The 23,784-nt window shown below is 43.9% G+C and overlaps 1 pseudogene; it reads left to right on the plus strand.

Moving 5' to 3' along the window:
• The first annotated feature begins 2,213 nt into the window (after window positions 1–2,213).
• LOC123483104 overlaps window positions 2,214–23,784 on the plus strand; it is a 40,230-nt pseudogene continuing 18,659 nt past the window's right edge.

A 23,784-nucleotide genomic window follows, 5' to 3' on the forward strand; every position in this document is an offset into this window, starting at 1 on the left:
TAATAATGGGAGTTTGCCCCACCAAGATTTACATGCTAAAATCGCCACTGGAGTAAAGTATATTTTTTCAACTGAAGATAATCCAAATGAGGTTATCACCACTGGCATTTATAGGCTACAAGTGAAGGTTTCAGTCCACTGGGTTAACTTCTATAAAAAATTTTTTTTTACAGTTTCATCATCAGGCTTATGGTGAATCACACAGCTACTCGGTTGTTCCATCTCGGTTGGCTGTCAGGAATTTTGGGAGGTGTTATACAGGCTACATATTGATGCTTGTCTCAGATTTCCAGACCTATCTTTCTAATAGATTTTGTTGTGTAGCCGACCATCATCATAACCAATTTGACATGATGGAGTGTTTCATTTTGCTTATGTATGGTGTATCCAACAATGGGATACACATGGAAGGATGCTCCTCTCAAAATCCTAAATAAGCACAAAATCAAACTTCTTCAATATTTGGTGAGTTGGCTGACATAAACCATTGATGATTGTGTCCGAACATTAAATGTAGCCTAATTTCTCAATTTTGGCTGATCCTTTGCTGACCATATCATGTTTTAAATACCTAGGGTGGTCGTTTTCCTGTGCAGTGCTTGCAAGAGAATGTGAACATCAACATTCAACAATAATTTGTTATTTGAATACACCCATTATCAACAGTTAGGTTAAGTCTGTAACTTTTACAGAATCCAAAGAGTCTGCTCTAATGGAATGATTTTATAGCACAGTGATTTACATCCATTTATTTTTCCCAACACAGAGAGATGCTTTGGACTGCATATATCATTGTAGGTCAAGTGAGAAAGATACTGTATTTGCTAAACCTCGTCAGCCTCTGTGATGGATTACTTTAGAAATATAATTTTCCGACAGACAACGAATTTATCTGAATGCATGAGTATGATTTTTTACATGCAAGTGGAAATGTCTTCCCTGATATGACAATACCACTTACTACATTGAATCGTTTCACACAGTTGAATGGAGATTGAATTATACCATTTGGACACGTTTACATGGAGACACTACGTCGTTTTATAAAACACTACTTCACGAAAATGAAGCAACTTCTATAGCAAAAGGTTAAAATAACACAGACGCCTATGTTGAATGATTTTATTTTAATCACTTTTTCGTTCTTCCATTTACTAATTTAAATTTACTGTGGGGTTTCATCGTTTCAGGACAACAGTTATTGTACTTGGGAGGTTGTTCGAAATGAAATCGTGTGGATATTGAAGAATTTACAGATTCTACTCGAGTCTGTGCACCACAAATGAGCAGATGTAATATATTTATTTAATGACACGACTCTAGGCTACCAAAATAAACCTGTTGACCAATTTAACCCATTTGTAATTAATTGACTGCACAAATACAGTGAAATTCATCTCACGTTTGAAAATAATCATTAATTTGTTGATAGGCCTACAATGTTGATAAATCAATGCCATGATCAGTTAGGTCATTGTTACAAGGTAACGTAATATAAAGGCTTAACATAAAAACTGCAAAATCAGAGACCTACACCTCCAATTAACGTCGTCGTCATCATCATTCTATAATTATATATCTCAATGGGACTTCCATGGTTAAATAAAGGTTTCGGAAAAATATAGCTATAATCATCATTCACATTAGGTCAAATTCACACATCATCATCATCATCGTCGTCGTAATGGTAAGCGCACAGTAAAGGCTAATTTAGGGCACATAATATTTTATTAAACAGAAATTAACCACCTGTAAAAAGATCCCTTGGAATTTACCGAATAATTTTAATAAGAATGAACCGCATGGGAGAAAAGGAAAAGTAATTCCCCTGCATACTGGCAGCAAAGACAATACCACTGCGCTCTACTCTCGATTATAGAGGCGGTACGGCTTTAGCTTTCATTCAACACTACCAGTCACTCTATTAATAAAATGTGTTTTTATTTAAAAGATGTGCAATATTAACACTGAACAGTCATGCTTCAGATTACACTACCTGATCAAAAGAGAGTCACAACAGATTAAATGTGTGAGCAAAATGTGACCGTTGTGCTACGCCTACTGAACACACTTTCTGGTTAACTCTACACAGAATCTGTGGTGTAGAATGTCCACAATTTGAGCATATTTATATTGAACATGGCCTTAATTTGCTAGGAGAGAGCACTGCACCATTGTATGCACCGTTGCACTCAAGTTCTAATAAAAGAAACATGACTGTATTGAAATGGTTGAGCATTTGCCTGACCATGTTCTGCCAAGGCACAGCAGCATCCAAACCTTGCAGGTGGACGCAGTCTAGGTTGAGGAGCATGAACGATAATAGCATAGTTCTGCTCTCAGAGATGGTGAGAAATTTTAATTGCAAGTCTGCTGTTTGGTGTGCACAAATTGATGCGCAAGGTTCGCAATGATATTCACATTTTTATTTTGCATTATAGCACATGTTATGTCTAACCAATGCTTTCCCTCTCTGTACCACAATATTTAATTTAAGGTCACTATCCCAATACAGTTAACTTCTTGATATTGATATGAGTTCTATTTCAGGGTGGATACTTTCCACGTATGTGTGCAGAAGAAAAATACAAACAAATGTTTCCAGAGGATGTTTACATGAACACACAGGTAGGATACGCTTCAGTATCGTAGCAAGATTTTGATAGCCTAAACTACAGTATGACTTCTTGAAATTTCAAAATGGTATGTGCCTAAAACCCTATTTTATTTTATCCAGGTCGAGGACGTCTCTGTGGTTGCATTAGAGGCTATGGGATATGTGGCCCAATTATTTAACAAAAGCCTGACTTCTGTCACCTGGAACAAAACAGCACTTAACCAGTTCCAAAACATCATATATCGTCAAGTTGAAAAGTAAAAGTTATGCGTAAGTATGATCCCTCTTCTGTAGCCTATAGGTTATACACTGAGTGTACAAAACATTAGGAACACTGTCTCTTTCCATGACAGACTGACAAGGTGAATCCAGGTGAAAGCTATGATCCATTATTGATGTCACCTTATAAATCCACTTCAATCAGTGTAGATGAAGGGGCAGAGACAGATTAAAGAAGGATGTTTAAGCCTTGAGATAATTGAGAGATCGATTATGTACGTTTGCAATTCAAAGGGTGAATGGACAAGACAAAATATTTAAGTGCCTTTGAAGGGAGTGTGGTAGTAGGTACCAGGCGCACCGGTTTGAATGTGTAAAGAACTGCAACACTGCTGGGTTTTTCACGCTCAACAGTTTCCCCTGTGTATCAAGAATGGTCCACCACCCAAAGGACATCCAGCCAGCTTGACACAAATGTGGGAAGCATTGGAGTCAACATGGGCCAGCATTCCGGTTGAACGCATGCCCCAACGAATTGAGGCTGTTCTGAGGGCAAAAGGGGGTGCAACTCAATATTAAGAAGGTGTTCCTAATGTTTGTACACTCAGTGTATTATTTAGAAAGATTGGTTGACTGATATTTATGTTTACACTATGTATTTATTTATTCGTTTATTTATATTAAAATTAAATGAAAACTACATGCATCTATTCTCATATCGTTTTCATTTATTCATTTATATATGCATTCATTCATTCATGGATTCATCCATTAATTATTTCATTTATTCAGTTGTTTATACCCATACACAAAAATGTATGCACGCATGACTGTAAGTCGCTTTGGATAAAAGCGTCTGCTAAATGGCATATTATTATTATTATTATTTATAGACTGACTTTGTTAAAGGGGCAGTCTGCAGTTCAAATACGAAAGCTCAACCACCATTTTGGTAAATAGCTGAGGGATGGGGTTGAAGAAATATAACCATTATACAGAGCTATGGATGCAAGGAAGGATCATCCATGAGATCAACATTATAGTCTTATCTACATCTTGAAGCTCTACAGTGTTTAAAAAATATATATTTACATTGTTTTAACCAATGGCTTAAAAGAGCTTATATTTGAGGTTCTGATGAGATACGACCCTTTAACTAAGCTCATGAGGCCTTTAAAAGTTATATATTCTTCAAGAATCAATGGCTGTATTCTGTGTATCAACAATTTAAAGTCACAAAATGGTTGTAGCAATCGCAGAAATTACCCCTTAAGCGTCGCATGTCCAGGACGATGTAGTATTAAGGATTTTTATTTAGGTCATTTTCTAATAAACCTACGATAATGTTTAAACAACACATTGGCACATTGGTTTATTCATTTTGGCCTACTAGTCTCGCATAATGATGAAATATTAAATGTATTCAGATACAGACGTCATAAAATGCTGGTTAATTCCTATTTATTTTAATCATCACTTATAATCAACAATTGAATTCAAATGTATAGACATTAATGGGGTTAAAGACAAAAGAAGCAAAGAGAAAGAGATCATATTAAATAATCATATCACTTCCTCGCTCTCACAGACACTCACAGAGAGAAAGAGAAAATAGCAGGAAATAGCAGTTTTGTGATACAAAAAAACATAGTAGTACCCTTAGCCCATACAACAGCCATTCGTTTAATAATGTTGGTATTGATAAAGACATAAAGAGGTCTACTCATTTTAAAGTTAAAGGGTCGACATTCTCTCTCTCCCTCTTCCTGTCTGTTTTAGCTAAGTTTGAGACTTCGCAAGGCAAGCTATGAGTTACATTTTTAAAACTTAGGACCACGTGCCTCCCTTCAAGGAACAATCGGAACATGACGAGAGGGAAGTGCAGGACACGAAAATAGAAATCCGGTCTTGCGATTCACTAAGCGAAACTTTCCCAAATTCAATCATAACTCAAACAGAGACACCCCTTCACTTTTTGTTTATCATTTAAATCCTCACAATTTAAGTTAAGTCGCAGATATGGGATCAGAACACAAACCACATTCTGACTCTGGAGGAATTGTCCAATATACTTGCAATAAGTGAGTCAATATGCTATCATTTGATCATTGCTTCAGGCTTCAACGAATTAATCATTTTCAGGATTATATTCTAACAATATGCCTTTGTTGTAGGTCATCTAACTACCCTATGAATGGCATTTAAGGCTATCACTTGGATGAGCTCCTTCCTGTGCCTCGCGCAAGTTTGCTCCAAGCCAATACGTTGCAAGCTACAAGGACATCTGGTGCGAACAACACACAACCTACTGAGAGACCTGGTACATTTTTGAAATAACGTTTGACTTGAGATGAGTTATCTAACTATTTTTATTAACTGAATAGCTCAACCTGAATGTTGTGTTTTCTAATTCTTTCAGGGAGGTAATTTTCCTCTGGAAGGCCTGCCGGAAAATGGCATTCCCATCCACCGCTTTATCAACCTCCAGCGCCACAGGTAAGGGCAAGCGCACATATCCAAGTGTTCATTACAGCATGAAAATGTATTTGCAACCGTTAGGATTAGAAAGTAGACAATTTACACTGCAATTTATTTTATGAGGTCCTGAGCCTGTTGGTTTTCTGTTTTACCTGATAATTAATTGCACACCTGGTGTCACAGGCCTAAATCAGTCCCTGATTAGAGGGGAACGATGGAAAAGGGAAGTGGAACTGGCTTCAAGGTCCAGAGTTGAGTTTGAGGGCTATAGGTTATATTTGGGGGGCAGACAATCGTGGGCACTGATATTGAATTTAGACACTCTACAGTTATTTAAACAGACCACATTTTCCCCCTAATATTTTCATAAACTTTCCTAAGACAGAACTAATACACTCACCACCATTCTATATTGTCTCCGGGTCAGATGTGGAGTTGGGGCATCCTCTGGAGATGGAGGGTTGGTTACTTCAGGCAACGCGTCTCTGAAAGAATATTTCGACAAGCTGAATACCGTCTTGAAACAGAAGGTGGATCCAGGGCCTCCCAAGTGGCGCAGCAGTCTAAGGCACTGGCGTTACTACAAACCCGGGTTCATTCCCGGGCTGTGCCACAACCGGCTGTGGCCGGGAGTCCCATAGGACAGCGCACAATTGGCCCAGCATCTTTTGGGTTAGGGGAAGGTTTGGCCGGCGGGGCTTTACTTGGCTCATCGCGTTCTAGCGACTCCTTGTGGCGGGCCTGGTGCCGTTGAACGGGCCGGGTGAACGGTGTTCACCAGTTGAAAGGTGTTTCCTCCGACACACCTGGCTTCCGGGTTAAGCTAGCGCGTGTTAGTTGCAACACGGTGTTAAGTAGCGCGGTTTGGCGGGTCAGGTTTCGGAGGATGCATGACTCCACCGTCACCTCTCCTGAGCGTGTTGATAAGAAAATATTGAAAAAGGGGGGTAAAAGGGGAAAAAAGAAGGTGGGTCCTATATCATAAGACTGCTAAACAGTTCATCAAATGGCTACCCGGACTATTTGCATTGAACCCCTTTTTTACGCAACTCACTTTTTCTTTAAATAGAATGACGCTGGAGGAGATGGCTGCCGTTTCATGGCCCCCTAACCAATTGTGCTATTATGTGTGTTTTTTTTGCATTATTTGTAATTTATTATGTACATAATGTTTCTGCCACCTTCTCTTATGACCAAAACGAGCTTCTGGATATCAGGACAGTGATTACTCACCTCGTATTGGACAAAGATATTTCCTTCAACGAGTCGGATGCGAAGGATATTCTACAGATACCCGACAAGGCCCAAAGCCCTGTCATTCGCATGAGAAAGAGACAGAGATATCGTGGACGTAGGTCGGGGTACCTTGTAAGGATCCGACGGCGAGCGAGTAATCTGCCTCTTCCATCAGTCCTATTAGCCAATGTACAATCATTGGAAAACAAAATGGATGACCTAAGATCAAGGATGTCCTACCAACGGGACATTAAAAACGGTCATATCTTGTGTTTCACCGAGTCGTGGCTGAACGACGACATGGATAACATACAGCTGGCGGGATATAAGCTACAGTGGGGAAAAAAAGAATTTAGTCAGCCACCAATTGTGCAAGTTCTCCCACTTAAAAAGATGAGAGAGGCCTGTAATTTTCGTCATAGGTACACATCAACTATGACAGACAAAATGAGGAAAAAAAATCCAGAAAATCACATTGTAGGATTTTTAATGAATTTATTTGCAAATGATGGTAGAAAATAAGTATTTGGTCAATAACAAAAGTTTCTCAATACTTTGTTATATACCCTTTGTTGGCAATGACACAGGTCAAACGTTTTCTGTAAATCTTCACAAGGTTTTCACACACTGTTGCTGGTATTTTGGCCCATTCCTCCATGCAGATCTCCTCTAGAGCAGTGATGTTTTGGGGCTGTCGCTGGGCAACACAGACTTTCAACTCCTCCAAAGATTTTCTATGGGGTTGAGATCTGGAGACTGGCTAGAGCCACTCCAGGACCTTGAAATGCTTCTTACGAAGCCACTCCTTCCTTGCCCGGGCGGTGTGTTTGGGATCATTGTCATGCTGAAAGACCCAGCCACGTTTCATCTTCAATGCCCTTGCTGATGGAAGGAGGTGTTTCACTCAAAATCTCACGATACATGGCCCCATTCATTCTTTCCTTTACACGGATCAGTCGTTCCTGGTCCGTTTGCAGAAAAAACAGCCCCAAACCATGATGTTTCCACCCCCATGCTTCACAGTAGGTATGGTGTTCTTTGGATGCAACTCAGCATTCTTTGTCCTCCAAACACGACAAGTTGAGTTTTTACCAAAAAAGTTATATTTTGGTTTCATCTGACCATATGACATTCTCCCCAATCCTCTTCTGGATCATCCAAATGCACTCTAGCAAACTTCAGACGGGCCTGGACATGTACTGGCTTAAGCAGGGGACACGTCTAGCACTGCAGGATTTGAGTCCCTGGCGGCGTAGTGTGTTACTGATGGTAGGCTTTGTTACTTTGGTCCCAGCTCTCTGCAGGTCATTCACTAGGTCCCCCGTGTGGTTCTGGGATTTTTGCTCACCGTTCTTGTGATCATTTTGACCCCACGGGGTGAGATCTTGCGTGGAGCCCCAGATCGGAGGGAGATTATCAGTGGTCTTGTATGTCTTCCATTTCCTAATAATTGCTTCCACAGTTGATTTCTTCAAACCAAGCTGCTTACCTATTGCAGATTCAGTCTTCCCAGCCTGGTGCAGGTCTACAATTTTGTTTCTGGTGTCCTTTGACAGCTCTTTGGTCTTGGCCATAGTGGAGTTTGGAGTGTGACTGTTTGAGGTTGTGGACAGGTGTCTTTTAAACTGATAACAAGTTCAAACAGGTGTCATTAATACAGGTAACGAGTGGAGGACAGAGGAGCCTCTTAAAGAAGAAGTTACAGGTCTGTGAGAGCCAGAAATCTTGCTTGTTTGTAGGTGACCAAATACTTATTTTCCACCATAATTTGCAAATAAATTCATTAAAAATCCTATAATGTGATTTTCTGGATTAATTTTTCTCAATTTGTCTGTCATAGTTGACGTGTACCTATGATGAAAATTACAGGCCTCTCTCATCTTTTTAAATGGGAGAACTTGCACAATTGGTGGCTGACTAAATACTTTTTCCCCACTGTATTTGGCTAAGGTGTATGTAAACTTCCGACTTCAACTTTAAATAGTCTGGATGGCCATTTGATTAATTGTTCAGCAGTCTTGTAGCTTGGGGGGTAGAAGCCTTTTGGACCTAGACTTGGCGCTCCGGTACCGCTTGCCGTGCGGTAGCAGAGAAAACAGTCTATGACTTGGGTGACTAGAGTCTTTGACAATTTTTGGCCCCTTCCTCTGACACCGCCTAGTATATACGTCCTGGATTGCAGGAAGTTTCGCCCCAGTGATGTACTGGGCCGTACGCACCACCCTTTGTAGCACTTTATGGTCCGATGCTGAGCAGTTGCCGTACCAGGCAGTGATGCAACCAGTCAGGATACCCTCGATGGTGCAGCTGTATAACTTTTTGAGAATCTGGGGACCCATGCCAAATCTTTTCAGTCTCCTGAGGGTGAAAAAGTGTTGCCATGCCCTCTTCACGACTGTCTTGGTGTGTTTGGACTATGATAGTTTGTTGGTGATGTGGACACTACAGCCCCGTCGATCTATGGAACAGAAGGAGCGTGCTCTGCGCCTCAAGAAGATATTGGATTAGAATGTGTTGTGTGTGGATCTTCAACGCAGGGTGCCTATCAAGGGTGTTATCGCTGGGGTGGCGCTAGAAGTAAAAACAAAGGATATATGTAAAGAATTGGATCAAGTGGTTGGTGCACACCGACTGACCCTCATGGTGGATGGAGTGAGGAAGCCCAATCAATCCATTCTGTAGTCCCTTCTCACGTGGATTTGGGTTTTATGAGATACCCTGTTATAGCCTTTGTGCCCAAACCCATGCAGTGTGATAAATGCGTGTGTGACCCATGCATGTGTCAAGTACATGTAGACAGGAGGGGTATTGTATGCTAGCTGAGCCTAAATGCTGCAATTGTGGTGGTGAAAATGCATCCGAATTTCTGATGTGTCCTGTTAGGGTGAAGGAGACAGAGGTGGTAAGAATAAGGGCTGTCCAGCATGTCTCCTATACGGAGGCGGTGAGAAGAGTGGAAGAAAGGAGTGAAGTTGAAGAAATAATGGTAGTAGGAGGAGAGACACCAGATAATATTTTCTGTCAACAGAGGCATTCTGACATATTGCATGTTAAGAAGGTGGACACTGTAGCGTTTATTGCATTGGTTATCAACTGCACAGTGCAAACAGATCAGCATCTCACAATATGCAATAAGATATTCACTTCAAATTCAAAGCACACTGCACAACATGGCCTGATAGTACCTTCACTCTGGGCGGTTTCACAAGCCGATTGATTACACTTGAGCCCTTTCCTTCCTCTCCCTACATTCGGTGTACGAAAGCTATAAAGACATTGGGAGAGGATATAGGCCATTCTCCTAACGTTGTCGACCCTCTCATACTGTGAGAGTAAGAGAGCCTTGACCGCCTCACATAGTGTCCCGATGACAAGCAATCTATATATATATATATATATATATATATATATATATATATATATATTGTGATGTCACGAGAGGCTACACAGCTTTCAGCGGGATTGCTCAAGTAGTGCAAGGAGACCAGGTTCAACCAAAACAAGGATTTTATTAAAGGTCTTGGGAAACTAACGAAAGTATAACACAATTCTGTTCTCTGGTGGCTCTTTAAGGGTTAACAGTTCAGGGATGTCTCTTCCACATCCAAAATCATAACTCTCCCTCGCTCAAATAACTTTTCCCCAGTCTTACTGTATTCCACGTTGCAGCTAGTGGCCAACCCAGCAAAACGTCCTTCCAAATGTCCCACACGTATTTCCACAGGTGCATATATCCAAAGGTGAGTATTTCCCAAAGGTAAGTATCTCCAAATCCTTATATTCCTTATGGAAGTGGACGTGCAGCACTCTTGTCCTCCAGAGAGCCCAGGTTGGAGACTGTGTCTCTTCACCCCACACACTCCCCTCAGTGTGTCTCTTCCCCTTCCCAAACCTTCAGCTCATCAGCTCCTCATTTGTTTCAGCTGCGTGGGAAGATTGGCCATAGAGGGGTGGAGTTCCCGACCAACCAGCAGATGGAGCCATAGCTGTCTGGGTTTGCAGCCACCTCAGGGATGCTAACGTCCCTCAGGACACAGCTCTCGTGACATCACACATCCCCCTCCTCGGGACCGACGTCCTCGTCGGGGTAAAGGCAGCGAAGAAGGCATCACGCCGGGAGAGGGCGTCCGCATTGCCGTGGTGCTTGCCAGCCTGCTCTCTCTTCAACTCCTCCACCTCTAGGACCAGGGACTCAGCCTCCTGTTGTCTCTCCTTGAGTTTCTTACTGAACGCATCAGCCTTGGTTTTAGCAGAGTTTAGCTTCTGTTGAGCAGCTTTCAGTTCCTTCTCTCTCTCTGCCTCCGCATTCTTCATCTTGTTCTCCAACACCTTGTACTTCTCCTCTGCCTTCTTCTGGACCTCCTTACTACTGCGCAGGGTCTCCCTCACACTCCTCGATGGTCCTGCGCAGCCTCTCCAGCTCCTCCTGTTGCTTATGGAAGGAGCTCTGTTGGAGTTTAGCCTGGAGGATATCTAACTCTTCTGTCTTCATGTCTAACTGTTGCTTTAACAAACGATACCTCTCAGCGGTCCCCTTCAGACCAGACAGTTCTTTGTCCAGATTCTGTAGCTCCGTCTCTGTGTCGGTCTGGGCACCTGCCATCCCTATCAGAGCCCGGGGCGGGAGTGAGTAACTCGGGAGGATTGCACCGGAGCCTTCCCAGGATGAGTCTTGCCTCTCCGTTTCCGAGGTACTCGGGTTATCCTCTCCTGAGACTCTCTCCAGAGTGGGTAAAGGCTGGGCAGTCTCGTCCAATTAGGACAGGGACGGGGAGGGAATCAACCACCCCCGCCGTCGTGTGTATGGTTCCCCGTGTGCTGGTCATTGTAAGTTCAGTAATGGGGTATTCTCTGGTGTCCCCCATGGACACAGGAAACTGGGAGGACTTTCCCCGGGGTCAGACACGTTGGGCCCACCAAATCCTTACGCACCAGGGTGGCCCGGCTACCAGAATCCAGTAAGGCCTCCACATCATGGTGATTCACAGTTACCGGGCAGGTGGGGGGTCGATCTGGGCCGCCATCTCGACTCCCAAGAGCGAGGCAACACGGTGTGTGGGTGCTGAGCTGGAGGACTCCGCAGTGGGCATAGGTTCATCGGCTGGTTTCCCACACTGCCAGGAGATATGTCCCATCTCCCCACACCGGTAACACTGTCGAGTTTCCCCTCCTGGTGTACTCTTCTTGGACCCGCCTGGTTTCTGGCTCCCCCTGGAGCCGGGATAAGTCCTGACGTGGCTGGGTTCGAGACCTTGGGGTCCTTTGGACAGGTTCTTCCCATTTGTGGTGGGGGCCGCCCTCCTGGGGTCTTTTTCGGGAAGCATTCAGCATCTCCGCTGTGGCCTGGTACTTTTCCACAGCTTCCACGGTCAGATCAGCCGTGGTCAAGGCCTGTTGACTGATGAACCGTTTTGCCTCATAAGGCAGGGGCGCGTGGGTAACGATCCACCACAACGGCCTCCACCACCGCCGCTGCTGTATTCCTCTGCGGATCCAGCCATTTCCTTGCGATTCGGACAAGTTCATGCATCTGCGCCCGAGGAGGTTGGTCTGGTTGGAAGGTCCAGCTGTGAAAGCGCTGGGCCATACCAAACTTTGTGAGTCCATATCTGCTGAGGATCTCAGACTTCAGGGCATCATAGTCAGTAACCTGGTCAGGGCCCAGGTCCCGGACAGCATTCAGCGATTCCCCGGTTAGAAAGGGGGCTAACAGACCAACCCACTGTTGCTTGGGCCAGGCTTCCCTAGTGGCCGTGGCCTCAAATGCATGCAGGTATGCCTCAATGTCATCGGTAGCTCCCATCTTAGATATAAAGTCACTTGCCTTTATTGGGCGGGTATTTTGGACAACCCTCTGTCTCTGCAACTGCAATTCCTCTGCCTTCAGAAGGTTGGCTTTCTTTTGCTCCTCCAAGAGAGCCACGTTTGCTTGCATCTGGGCTTGCTGGCCAGCAACAAGGGCTTTCAATATGTCCTCCATTTCAGTCGGCGGGGAGCCTACGGCCAACTTGGAAACTGGGTGATCAAACCTTCGGTATCCTCCTCTGACATGCACTATTAACGCTTGAGCGTGCCCGTATTCTCCACCATCTGTGATGTCACGAGAGGCTACACAGCTTTCAGCGGGATTGCTCAAGTAGTGCAAGGAGACCAGGTTCAACCAAAACAAGGATTTTATTAAAGGTCTTGGGAAACTAACGAAAGTATAACACAATTCTGTTCTCTGGTGGCTCTTTAAGGGTTAACAGTTCAGGGATGTCTCTTCCACATCCAAAATCATAACTCTCCCTCGCTCAAATAACTTTTCCCCAGTCTTACTGTATTCCACGTTGCAGCTAGTGGAACCCAGCAAAACGTCCTTCCAAATGTCCCACACGTATTTCCACAGGTGCATATATCCAAAGGTGAGTATTTCCCAAAGGTAAGTATCTCCAAATCCTTATATTCCTTATGGAAGTGGACGTGCAGCACTCTTGTCCTCCAGAGAGCCCAGGTTGGAGACTGTGTCTCTTCACCCCCCACACACTCCCTCAGTGTGTCTCTTCCCTTCCCAAACCTTCAGCTCATCAGCTCCTCATTTGTTTCAGCTGCGTGGGAAGATTGGCCATAGAGGGGTGGAGTTCCCGACCATACCAGCAGATGGAGCCATAGCTGTCTGGGTTTGCAGCCACCTCAGGGGATGTAACGTCCCTCCAGGACACAGCCTCTCGTGACATCACAATATATATATATATATATATATATATATATATATATATATATATATATATATATATATATATATATATATATATATATATATATACACTGCTCAAAAAAATTAAGGGAACACTTAAACAACAGAATGTAACTCCAAGTCAATCACACTTCTGTGAAATCAAACTGTCCACTTAGGAAGCAACACTGATTGACAATAAATTTCACATGCTGTTGTGCAAATGGAATAGACAACAGGTGGAAATTATAGGCAATTAGCAAGACACCCCCAATAAAGAAGTGGTTTTGCAGTTGGTGACCACAGACCACTTCTCAGTTCCTATGCTTCATGGCTGATGTTTTGGTCACTTTTGAATGCTGCCGGTGCTTTCACTCTAGTGGTAGCATGAGACGTAGTCTACAACCCACACAAGTGGCTCAGGTAGTGCAGCTCATCCAGGATGGCACATCAATGCGAGCTGTGGCAAGAAGGTTTGCTGTGTCTGTCAGCGTAGTGTCCAGAGCATGAAGGTGCTACCAGGAGACAGGCCAGTACATCAGGAGACGTGGAGGAGGCCGTAGGAGGGCAACAACCCAGCAGCAGGACTGCTACCTCCACCTTTGTGCAAGGAGGAGCAGGAGGAGCACTGCCAGAGCCCTGCAAAATGACCTCCAGCAGGCCACAAATGTGCATGTGTCTGCTCAAACGGTCAGAAACAGACTCCATGAGGGTGGTATGAGGGCCCGATGTCCACAGGTGGGGGTTGTGCTTACAGCCCAACACCGTGCAGGACGTTTGGCATTTGCCAGAGAACACCAAGATTTGCAAATTCACCACTGGTGCCCTGTGCTCTTCACAGATGAAAGCAGGTTCACACTGAGCACGTGACAGACGTGACAGAGTCTGGAGACGCCTTGGAGAACGTTCTGCTGCCTGCAACATCCTCCAGCATGACCCTTTTGGCGGTGGGTCAGTCATGGTGTGGGGTGGCATTTCTTTGGGGGTCGCACAGCCCTCCATGTGCTCGCCAGAGGTAGCCTGACTGCCATTAGGTACCGAGACGAGATCCTCAGACCCCTTGTGAGACCATATGCTGGTGCGGTTGGCCCTGGGTTCCTCCTAATGCAAGACAATGCTAGACCTCATGTGGCTGGAGTGTGTCAGCAGTTCCTGCAAGAGGAAGGCATTGATGCTATGGACTGGCCCGCCCGTTCCCCAGACCTGAATCCAATTGAGCACATCTGGGACATCATGTCTCGCTCCATCCACCAACGCCACGTTGCACCACAGACTGTCCAGGAGTTGGCGGATGCGTTAGTCCAGGTCTGGGAGGAGATCCCTCAGGAGACCATCCGCCACCTCATCAGGAGCATGCCCAGGCACGTTGTAGGGAGGTCATACAGGCCCGTGGAGGCCACACACACTACTGAGCCTGATTTTGACTTGTTTTTAGGACATTACATCAAAGTTAGATCAGCCTGTAGTGTGGTTTTCCGCTTTAATTTTGAGGGTGACTCCAAATCCAGACCTCCATGGGTTGATACATTTGATTTCCATTGATCATTTTTGTGTGATTTTGTTGTCAGCACATTCAACTATGTAAAGAAAAAAGTTTTTAATAAGATTATTTCATTCATTCAGATCTAGGATGTGTTATTTTAGTGTTCCCTTTATTTTTTTGAGCAGTATATATATATATATAACTCAGCAAAAAAAGAAACGTCCTCTCACTGTCAACTGCATTTATTTTCAGCAAACTTAACATGTGTAAATATTTCTATGAATATAACAAGATTTAACAACTGAGACATAAACTGAACAAGTTTCACAGACATGTGACTAACAGAAATTGAATAATGTGTCCCTGAACAAAGGGGGGATCAAAATCAAAAGTAACAGTCAGTATCTGGTGTGGCCACCAGCTGCCTTAAGTACTGCAGTGCATCTCCTCCTCATGGACTGCACCAGATTTGCCAGTTCTTGCTGTGAGATGTTACCCCACTCTTCCACCAAGGCACCTGCAAGTTCCCGGACATTTCTGGGGGGAATGGCCCTAGACCTCACCCTCTGATCCAACAGGTCCCAAACGTGCTCAATGGGATTGAGATCCAGGCTCTTCGCTGGCCATGGCAGAACACTGACATTCCTGTCTTGCAGGAAATCACGCACAGAACGAGCAGTATGGCTGGTGTCATTGTCATGTGGAGTGTCATGTCAGGATGAGCCTGCAGGAAGGGTACCACATGAGGGAGGAGGATGTCTTCCCTGTAACGCACAGCATTGAGATTGCCTGCAATGACAACAAGCTCAGTCCGATGATGATGTGACGCCCCAGACCATGACAGACCCTCTACCTCCAAATCGATCCCGCTCCAGAGTACAGGCCTCAGTGCAACGCTCATTCCTTCAACGATAAACGCAACTCCTGCCATCACCACTGGTGATACAAAACCGTGGCTCGTCAGTGAAGAGCACTTTTTGCCAGTCCTGTCTGGTCCAGCGACGGTGGGTTTGTGCCCATAGGCAAAGTTGTTGCCTGATGTCTGGTGAGGACCTGCCTTACAACAGGCCTACAAGCTCTCAGTCCAGCTTCTCTCAGCCTATTGCGGACAGTCTGAGCCCTGATGGAGGGATTGTGCATTAATGGTGTAACTCGGGCATTTGTTGTTGCCATCCTGTACCTGTCCCGCAGGTGTGATGTTCGGGTGTACCAATCCTGTGCAGGTGTTCTTACAAGTGATCAGCCACTGCGAGGACGATCAGCTGTCTGTCCTGTCTCCCTGTAGCGCTGTCTTAGGCGTCTCACATTACGGACATTGCAATTTATTGCCCTGGCATCTGCAGTCCTCATGCTTCCTTGCAGCATGCCTAAGGCATGTTCACGCAGATGATCAGGGACCCTGGGCATCTTTCTTTTGGTGTTTTTCAGAGTTAGTAGAAAGGCCTCTTTAGTGTCCTAATTTTCATAACTGTGACCTTAATTGCCTACCGTCTGTAAGCTGTTAGTGTCTTAACGACTGTTCCACAGGTGCATGTTCATTAATTGTTTATGGTTCATTGAACAAGCATGGGAAACAGTGTTTAAACCCTTTACAATGAAGATCTGTGAAGTTATTTGGATTTTTACGAATTATCTTTGAAAGACAGGGTCCTGAAAAAGGGACGTTTCTTTTTTTGCTTAGTTTATATATACAGTGGGGAAAAAAAGTATTTAGTCAGCCACCAATTGTGCAAGTTCTCCCACTTAAAAAGATGAGAGAGGCCTGTAATTTTCATCATAGGTACACGTCAACTATGACAGACAAAATGAGGGAAAAAAATCCAGAAAATCACATTGTAGGATTTTTAATGAATTTATTTGCAAATTATGGTGGAAAATAAGTATTTGGTCAATAACAAAAGTTTCTCAATACTTTGTTATATACCCTTTGTTGGCAATGACACAGGTCAAACGTTTTCTGTAAGTCTTCACAAGGTTTTCACACACTGTTGCTGGTATTTTGGCCCATTCCTCCATGCAGATCTCCTCTAGAGCAGTGATGTTTTGGGGCTGTCGCTGGGCAACACGGACTTTCAACTCCCTCCAAAGATTTTCTATGGGGTTGAGATCTGGAGACTGGCTAGGCCACTCCAGGACCTTGAAATGCTTCTTACGAAGCCACTCCTTCGTTGCCCGGGCGGTGAGTTTGGAATCATTGTCATGTTGAAAGACCCAGCCACGTTTCATCTTCAATGCCCTTGCTGATGGAAGGAGGTTTTCACTCAAAATCTCACGATACATGGCCCCATTCATTCTTTCCTTTACACGGATCAGTCGTCCTGCTCCCTTTGCAGAAAAACAGCCCCAAAGCATGATGTTTCCACCCCCATGCTTCACAGTAGGTATGGTGTTCTTTGGATGCAACTCAGCATTCTTTGTCCTCCAAACACGACTGAGTTGAGTTTTTACCAAAAAAGTTATATTTTGGTTTCATCTGACATTCTCCCAATCCTCTTCTGGAGCATCCAAATGCACTCTAGCAAACTTCAGACGGGCCTGGACATGTACTGGCTTAAGCAGGGGGACACGTCTGGTACTGCAGTATTTGAGTCCCTGGCAGCGTAGTGTGTTACTGATGGTAGGCTTTGTTACTTTGGTCCCAGCTCTCTGCAGGTCATTCACTAGGTCCCCCGTGTGGTTCTGGGATTTTTGCTCACCGTTCTTGTGATCATTTTGACCCCACAGGGTGAGATCTTGCGTGGAGCCCCAGATCGAGGGGAGATTATCAGTGGTCTTGTATGTCTTCCATTTCCTAATAATTGCTCCCACAGTTGATTTCTTCAAACCAAGCTGCTTACCTATTGCAGATTCAGTCTTCCCAGCCTGGTGCAGGTCTACAATTTTGTTTTTGGAGTCCTTTGACAGCTCTTTGGTCTTGGCCATAGTGGAGTTTGGAGTGTGACTGTTTGAGGTTGTGGACAGGTGTCTTTTATACTGATAACAAGTTCAAACAGGTGCCATTAATACAGGTAACGAGTGGAGGACAGAGGAGCCTCTTAAAGAAGAAGTTACAGGTCTGTGAGAGCCAGAAATCTTGCTTGTTTGTAGGTGACCAAATACTTATTTTCCACCATAATCTGCAAATAAATTCATAAAAAATCCTACAATGTGATTTTCTGGAATTTTTTTTCTCATTTTGTCTGTCATAGTTGACGTGTACCTATGATGAAAATTACAGGCCTCTCTCATCTTTTTAAGTGGGAGAACTTGCACAATTGGTGGCTGACTAAATACTTTTTTTCCCCACTGTATATATATATATATATATACACACTACAAGTCCAAAGTTTTGACACAACTACTCATTCAAGGGATTTTCTTTATTTTTACTATTTTCTACATTGTAGAATAATAGTGAAGACATCAAAACTATGAAATAACATATGGAATCATGTTATAGTATCTGAAGATTATGTCTTTGTTAAATGGTTTTCATGAAGAAATGGAATGGTGTTTGTATTAGTATCAAGAGGGAATGTTTTGGGTGTGACGCCAAATACAACAGACCGGAAGTGTGTTGTAGACAGGGGAGACTGGTGATTGGCCAGAAGAGGGAGTTTCATTGTTTATAAATAGGGGGGTTAAACGAAGAGGACGTCAGAGCGAGCAGCCATTCGGAGGCGTCGCTCCCCGGGTGTCATGTCACCTGTCATTTATGCTGTAACCTCGTGATTTTAATAAAAGCCTCTAATACGATGCAGCATAACGGACTCTTTGTTGACAGCAATAATAACCACCACTCATCAGATACGACAATGTAATAACCAAAAAAGTGTTCTTGCTATTCTTCAAATAGGTACCCTTTGCCTTGATGACAGCTTTGCTCACTCTTGGCTTTCCAGCAGTCTTGAAGGAGTTCCCACATATGCAAAAAAATGTAAGCTTCAACTGCTGGCTACTCGTCCGTTGTATAACCCAACAACAGAAGTGCTTCCCTAAAAGCTGCCTGTGTTTAAACAAACATCTTCTCTTTTCAGAAAGAGAAAAGCTAAATTAATAGGGATAGAATAGCAAAGTCAAAAAAAAATGTACAGTGGGGGAAAAAAGTATTTAGTCAGCCACCAATTGTGCAAGTTCTCCCATTTAAAAAGATGAGAGAGGCCTGTAATTTTCGTCATAGGTACACGTCAACTATGACAGACAAATTGAGAAAAAGAAATCCAGAAAATCACATTGTAGGATTTTTAATGAATTTATTTGCAAATTATGGTGGAAAATAAGCATTTGGTCACCTACAAACAAGCAAGATTTCAGGCTCTCACAGACCTGTAACTTCTTCTTTAAGAGGCTCCTCTGCCCTCCACTCGTTACCTGTATTAATGGCACCTGTTTGAACTTGTTATCAGTATAAAAGACACCTGTCCACAACCTCAAACAGTCACACTCCAAACTCCACTATGGCCAAGACCAAAGAGCTGTCAAAGGACACCAGAAACAAAATTGTAGACCTGCACCAGGCTGGGAAGACTGAATCTGCAATAGGTAAGCAGCTTGGTTTGAAGAAATCAACTGTGGGAGCAATTATTAGGAAATGGAAGACATACAAGACCACTGATAATCTCCCTCGATCTGGGGCTCCACGCAAGATCTCACCCCGTGGGGTCAAAATGATCACAAGAACGGTGAGCAAAAATCCCAGAACCACACGGGGGGACCTAGTGAATGACCTGCAGAGAGCTGGGACCAAAGTAACAAAGCCTACCATCAGTAACACACTACACCGCCAGGGACTCAAATCCTGCAGTGCCAGACGTGTCCCCCTGCTTAAGCCAGTACATGTCCAGGCCCGTCTGAAGTTTGCTAGAGTGCATTTGGATGATCCAGAAGAGGATTGGGAGAATGTCATATGGTCAGATGAAACCAAAATAGAACTTTTTGGTAAAAACTCAACTCGTCGTGTTTGGATGACAAAGAATGCTGAGTTGCATCCAAAGAACACCATACCTACTGTGAAGCATGGGGGTGGAAACATCATGCTTTTGGGCTGTTTTTCTGCAAAGGGACCAGGACGACTGATCCGTGTAAAGGAAAGAATGAATGGGGCCATGTATTGTGAGATTTTGAGTGAAAACCTCCTTCCATCAGCAAGGGCATTGAAGATGAAACGTGGCTGGGTCTTTCAGCATGACAATGATCCCAAACACACCGCCCGGGCAAGGAAGGAGTGGCTTCGTAAGAAGCATTTCAAGGTCCTGGAGTGGCCTAGCCAGTCTCCAGATCTCAACCCCATAGAAAATCTTTGGAGGGAGTTGAAAGTCTGTGTTGCCCAGTGACAGCCCCAAAACATCACTGCTCTAGAGGAGATCTGCATGGAGGAATGGGACAAAATACCAGCAACAGTGTGTGAATACCTTGTGAAGACTTACAGAAAACGTTTGACCTGTGTCATTGCCAACAAAGGGTATATAACAAAGTATTGAAAAACTTTTGTTATTGACCAAATACTTATTTTCCACCATAATTTGCAAATAAATTCATTAAAAATACTACAATGTGTTTTTCTGGAGAAAAAAAATCTAATTTTGTCTGTCATAGTTGACGTGTACCTATGATGAAAATTGCAGGCCTCTCTCATCTTTTTAAGTGGGAGAACTTGCACAATTGGTGGCTGACTAAATACTTTTTTTCCCCACTGTATCTCCTCGAATATTATAGGCTGCAGCTCAGCTTCAGAATGTTATAGAGAGGAATCAATATATCCCCATATGCATCGGAGTCACGTCTTTCACGGGCATTTTAGAGCTTGTTCTGCCATAAGGCATCACCGAGTTAAGCATCCTTTAGAAGGCTTGATATAATTTGAATACGTTTTATGCATTTATTTCAAAATATAAAGCAAACAATAGATATCATTTTTGCCCTTTTCTTTAACAAAGGGTATGTGATACACTCACTCAATTCGAAGCCCTGGCTTTAACCAAACACACCAAGCCCTTCCCAGCACAGAGGTATTTAATCAGTGCATGCGACAGAATTGGAGTTTTTGGCTATACCGACATCTATGGATAGCATAATTGTGTCTGTCAAACATGTAGGCTTACCACTTATTTTTTGGAATAGGAAAAAATAGGCTCCAATTTTACTTTAACCCCTGCATCGGAAAGTTACAATGTTGCTATCACTTTGCAGCCAACTACCTATAGTAGGAAACCAAGTTTCTTATTAATAATACTCCACCTGTTATCCCACATGGCACGATCCCATAATTGTTACAATTGCAATAAAAATAGCACTATTATATAACATATTTAACATATATTTTAATATTCCTGTAGAACTGTAAAAAAGAGGGAGATCATTTGAGCTTTAGAAACAAGTGCTTTCATAAATAAATTCTAGACCTATCTGCTGCCTTTGATACTGTGAACCATCAGATCCTCCTCTCCACCCTCTCCGAGCAGGGCATCTCTGGCGCGGCTCACTCTTGGATTGCGTCCTACCTGACAGGTCGCTTCTACAAGGTGGGGTGGCGAGAATCTGTCTCCGCACCACGTTCTCTCACCACTGGTGTCCCCCAGGGCTCAGTTCTAGGCCCTCTCCTATTCTCTCTATACACCAAGTCAATTGGCTCTGTCATATCCTCACATGGTCTCTCCTATCATTGCTACGCAGACGACACACAATTAATCTTCTCCTTTCCCCCTTCTGATAACCAGGTGGCGAATCGCATCTCTGCATGTCTGGCAGACATATCAGTGTGGATGTCGGATCACCACCTCAAGCTGAACCTCGGCAAGACAGAGCTGCTCTTCCTCCCGGGGAAGGACTGCCCGCTCCATGATCTCGCCATCACGGTTGACAACTCCGTTGTGTCCTCCTCCCAGAGTGCAAAGAACCTTGGCGTGACCCTGGACAACACCCTGTCATTCTCCGCTAACATCAAAGCGGTGACCCGATCCTGTAGGTTCATGCTCTACAACATTCGCAGAGTACGACCCTACCTTACACAGGAAGCGGCACAGGTCCTAATCCAGGCAATTGTCATCTCCCGTCTGGATTACTGCAACTCGCTGTTGGCTGGGCTCCCTGCCTGTGCCATTAAACCCCTACAACTCATCCAGAACGCTGCAGCCCATCTGGTGTTCAACCTTCCCAAGTTCTCTCACGTCACCCCGCTCCTCCGCACACTCCACTGGCTTCCAGTTGAAGCTCGCATCTGCTACAAGACCATGGTGCTTGCCTACGGAGCTGTGAGGGGAACGGCACCTCCTTACCTTCAGGCTCTGATCAGTCCCTACACCCAAACGAGGACATTGTGTTCATCCACCTCTGGCCTGCTGGTCCCCCTACCTCTGCGGAAGCACAGTTCCCGCTCAGCCCAGTCAAAATTGTTCGCTGCTCTGGCACCCCAATGGTGGAACAAGCTCCCTCACGACGCCAGGACAGCGGAGTCACTGACCACCTTCCAGAGACACTTGAAACCCTACCTCTTTAAGGAATACCTGGATAGTATAAAAGTAATCCTTCTACCTACCCCACCCCCACAAAATATATTAAAACAAATAAATAATAATAATAATAATAATAATAATAATAATAATAATAATAATAAAAATAATAATAAAAATAAATAAATAAATAAATAAATAAATAAATAAATAAAATATATATATATATATACAAAAATATTTTGAAAGTTGATGTCCCACTGGCTATCATAAGGTGAATGCACCAATTTGTAAGTCGCTCTGGATAAGATCATCTGCTAAATGACGAAAATGTAGTAAATGCATGGCAGGTCTCGTTTCGCTGGAGCAGTATAAAATAAGCTTTATGTCAATGACCCAGACTTAACGAATTTCGTTTATTTACATAGCGAATTTGATTTGACCAACATTAGTTTCAGCATTTATTTATTTAGTATCCGCCTAGAGTGGCCTCTTTCCTCAGTCAGCTATGTTTTCTCTCGGTAGCTGTCCATGGTCCTGAAATCAAATCATCCGAGAGACAGAGAGAGGGGAGAGAGAGAGGTGGAGAGCGAGATTAGGATGTAGTCTATTTAAATCTAAAAAATACAAAGTAAACAGGTGATAGATAATTGAGTAATTTTACAAATTAATGTGAGTGTATGATCAATGCTTACCTTTTATTCAAAGACAAGTTGACTCGCCTGGCCTTCCTGGCAGCAAAAACATGCACTGCTTGTTGGAGGTTGATTTTGTAAGAAAACTTGTGCTCAATTGACATGGTGGCGAGTCCATTGAGTCTCTCTTGACTCATAGTAGAGCGCAGGTAGTTTTTGATGAGTTTGAGCTTGGAGAATGTGCGCTCTCCACCTGCCACTGAAACCGGGAGTGTGAGAAGAACTCTCAGGGCAACAAAGGCATTGGGATACAAGGAGGCCATTTGGTGTAGGATATGTATCCAGTGCGTCAAGTGGTTTTGCCTCACTGTCCAGTCTCCTGCTCAAGACTTTGAGCTCATTACACAGATATTTTGCGTCGATGTCCCTGGAATCCCTGTACGTAAGGGCCCTCTCCAGTGTTGCGCAGTCCCTGGTAAGTGCTGCAGTGTCCATGTCCTTGATGGTGGGGATGTTGTACAGGATGCTGAAAATACTGCTGTGCTCTTCGAGCTGCGTAAAGCGCTCGTTGACGGACTGGATAGCAGAATCAAGAATCGGATTAAATAAATGTACTTCGAATTTCTACTGAGGGTCAGTCACAGGCTCATCCTCTCCCTCGTAGCCAAACAGACTCCTCTTCTTCCTGGGACGGACCGTGGGCTGTGCTGGGAAACAGGGCTCAATACCCATCTCCTCTACCAACTCTTTTGCGCTTGCTAAAGCGCCAGCGAAAGCTGCATCAGAGTGGTAGTCTTGGAGGAATACCCTGGTTGAGTTCAGTTGAGCCATTGCTAGTGAAATGTTAAACCTCACCGCCTGCAAACTCTTACTGGTGATGTTCACTTCGAACAAGATGTCATGCCAAACGACCACTGCGCACATGAAGCCAAAGTTGTTCATCTTGGCGGCAATGCTGTTTGCCTCCAACCTTG

The sequence above is a fragment of the Coregonus clupeaformis genome, unplaced genomic scaffold, assembly GCF_020615455.1.
Source record: "Coregonus clupeaformis isolate EN_2021a unplaced genomic scaffold, ASM2061545v1 scaf0027, whole genome shotgun sequence".
NCBI classification, from domain to species: Eukaryota; Metazoa; Chordata; class Actinopteri; order Salmoniformes; family Salmonidae; genus Coregonus; species Coregonus clupeaformis.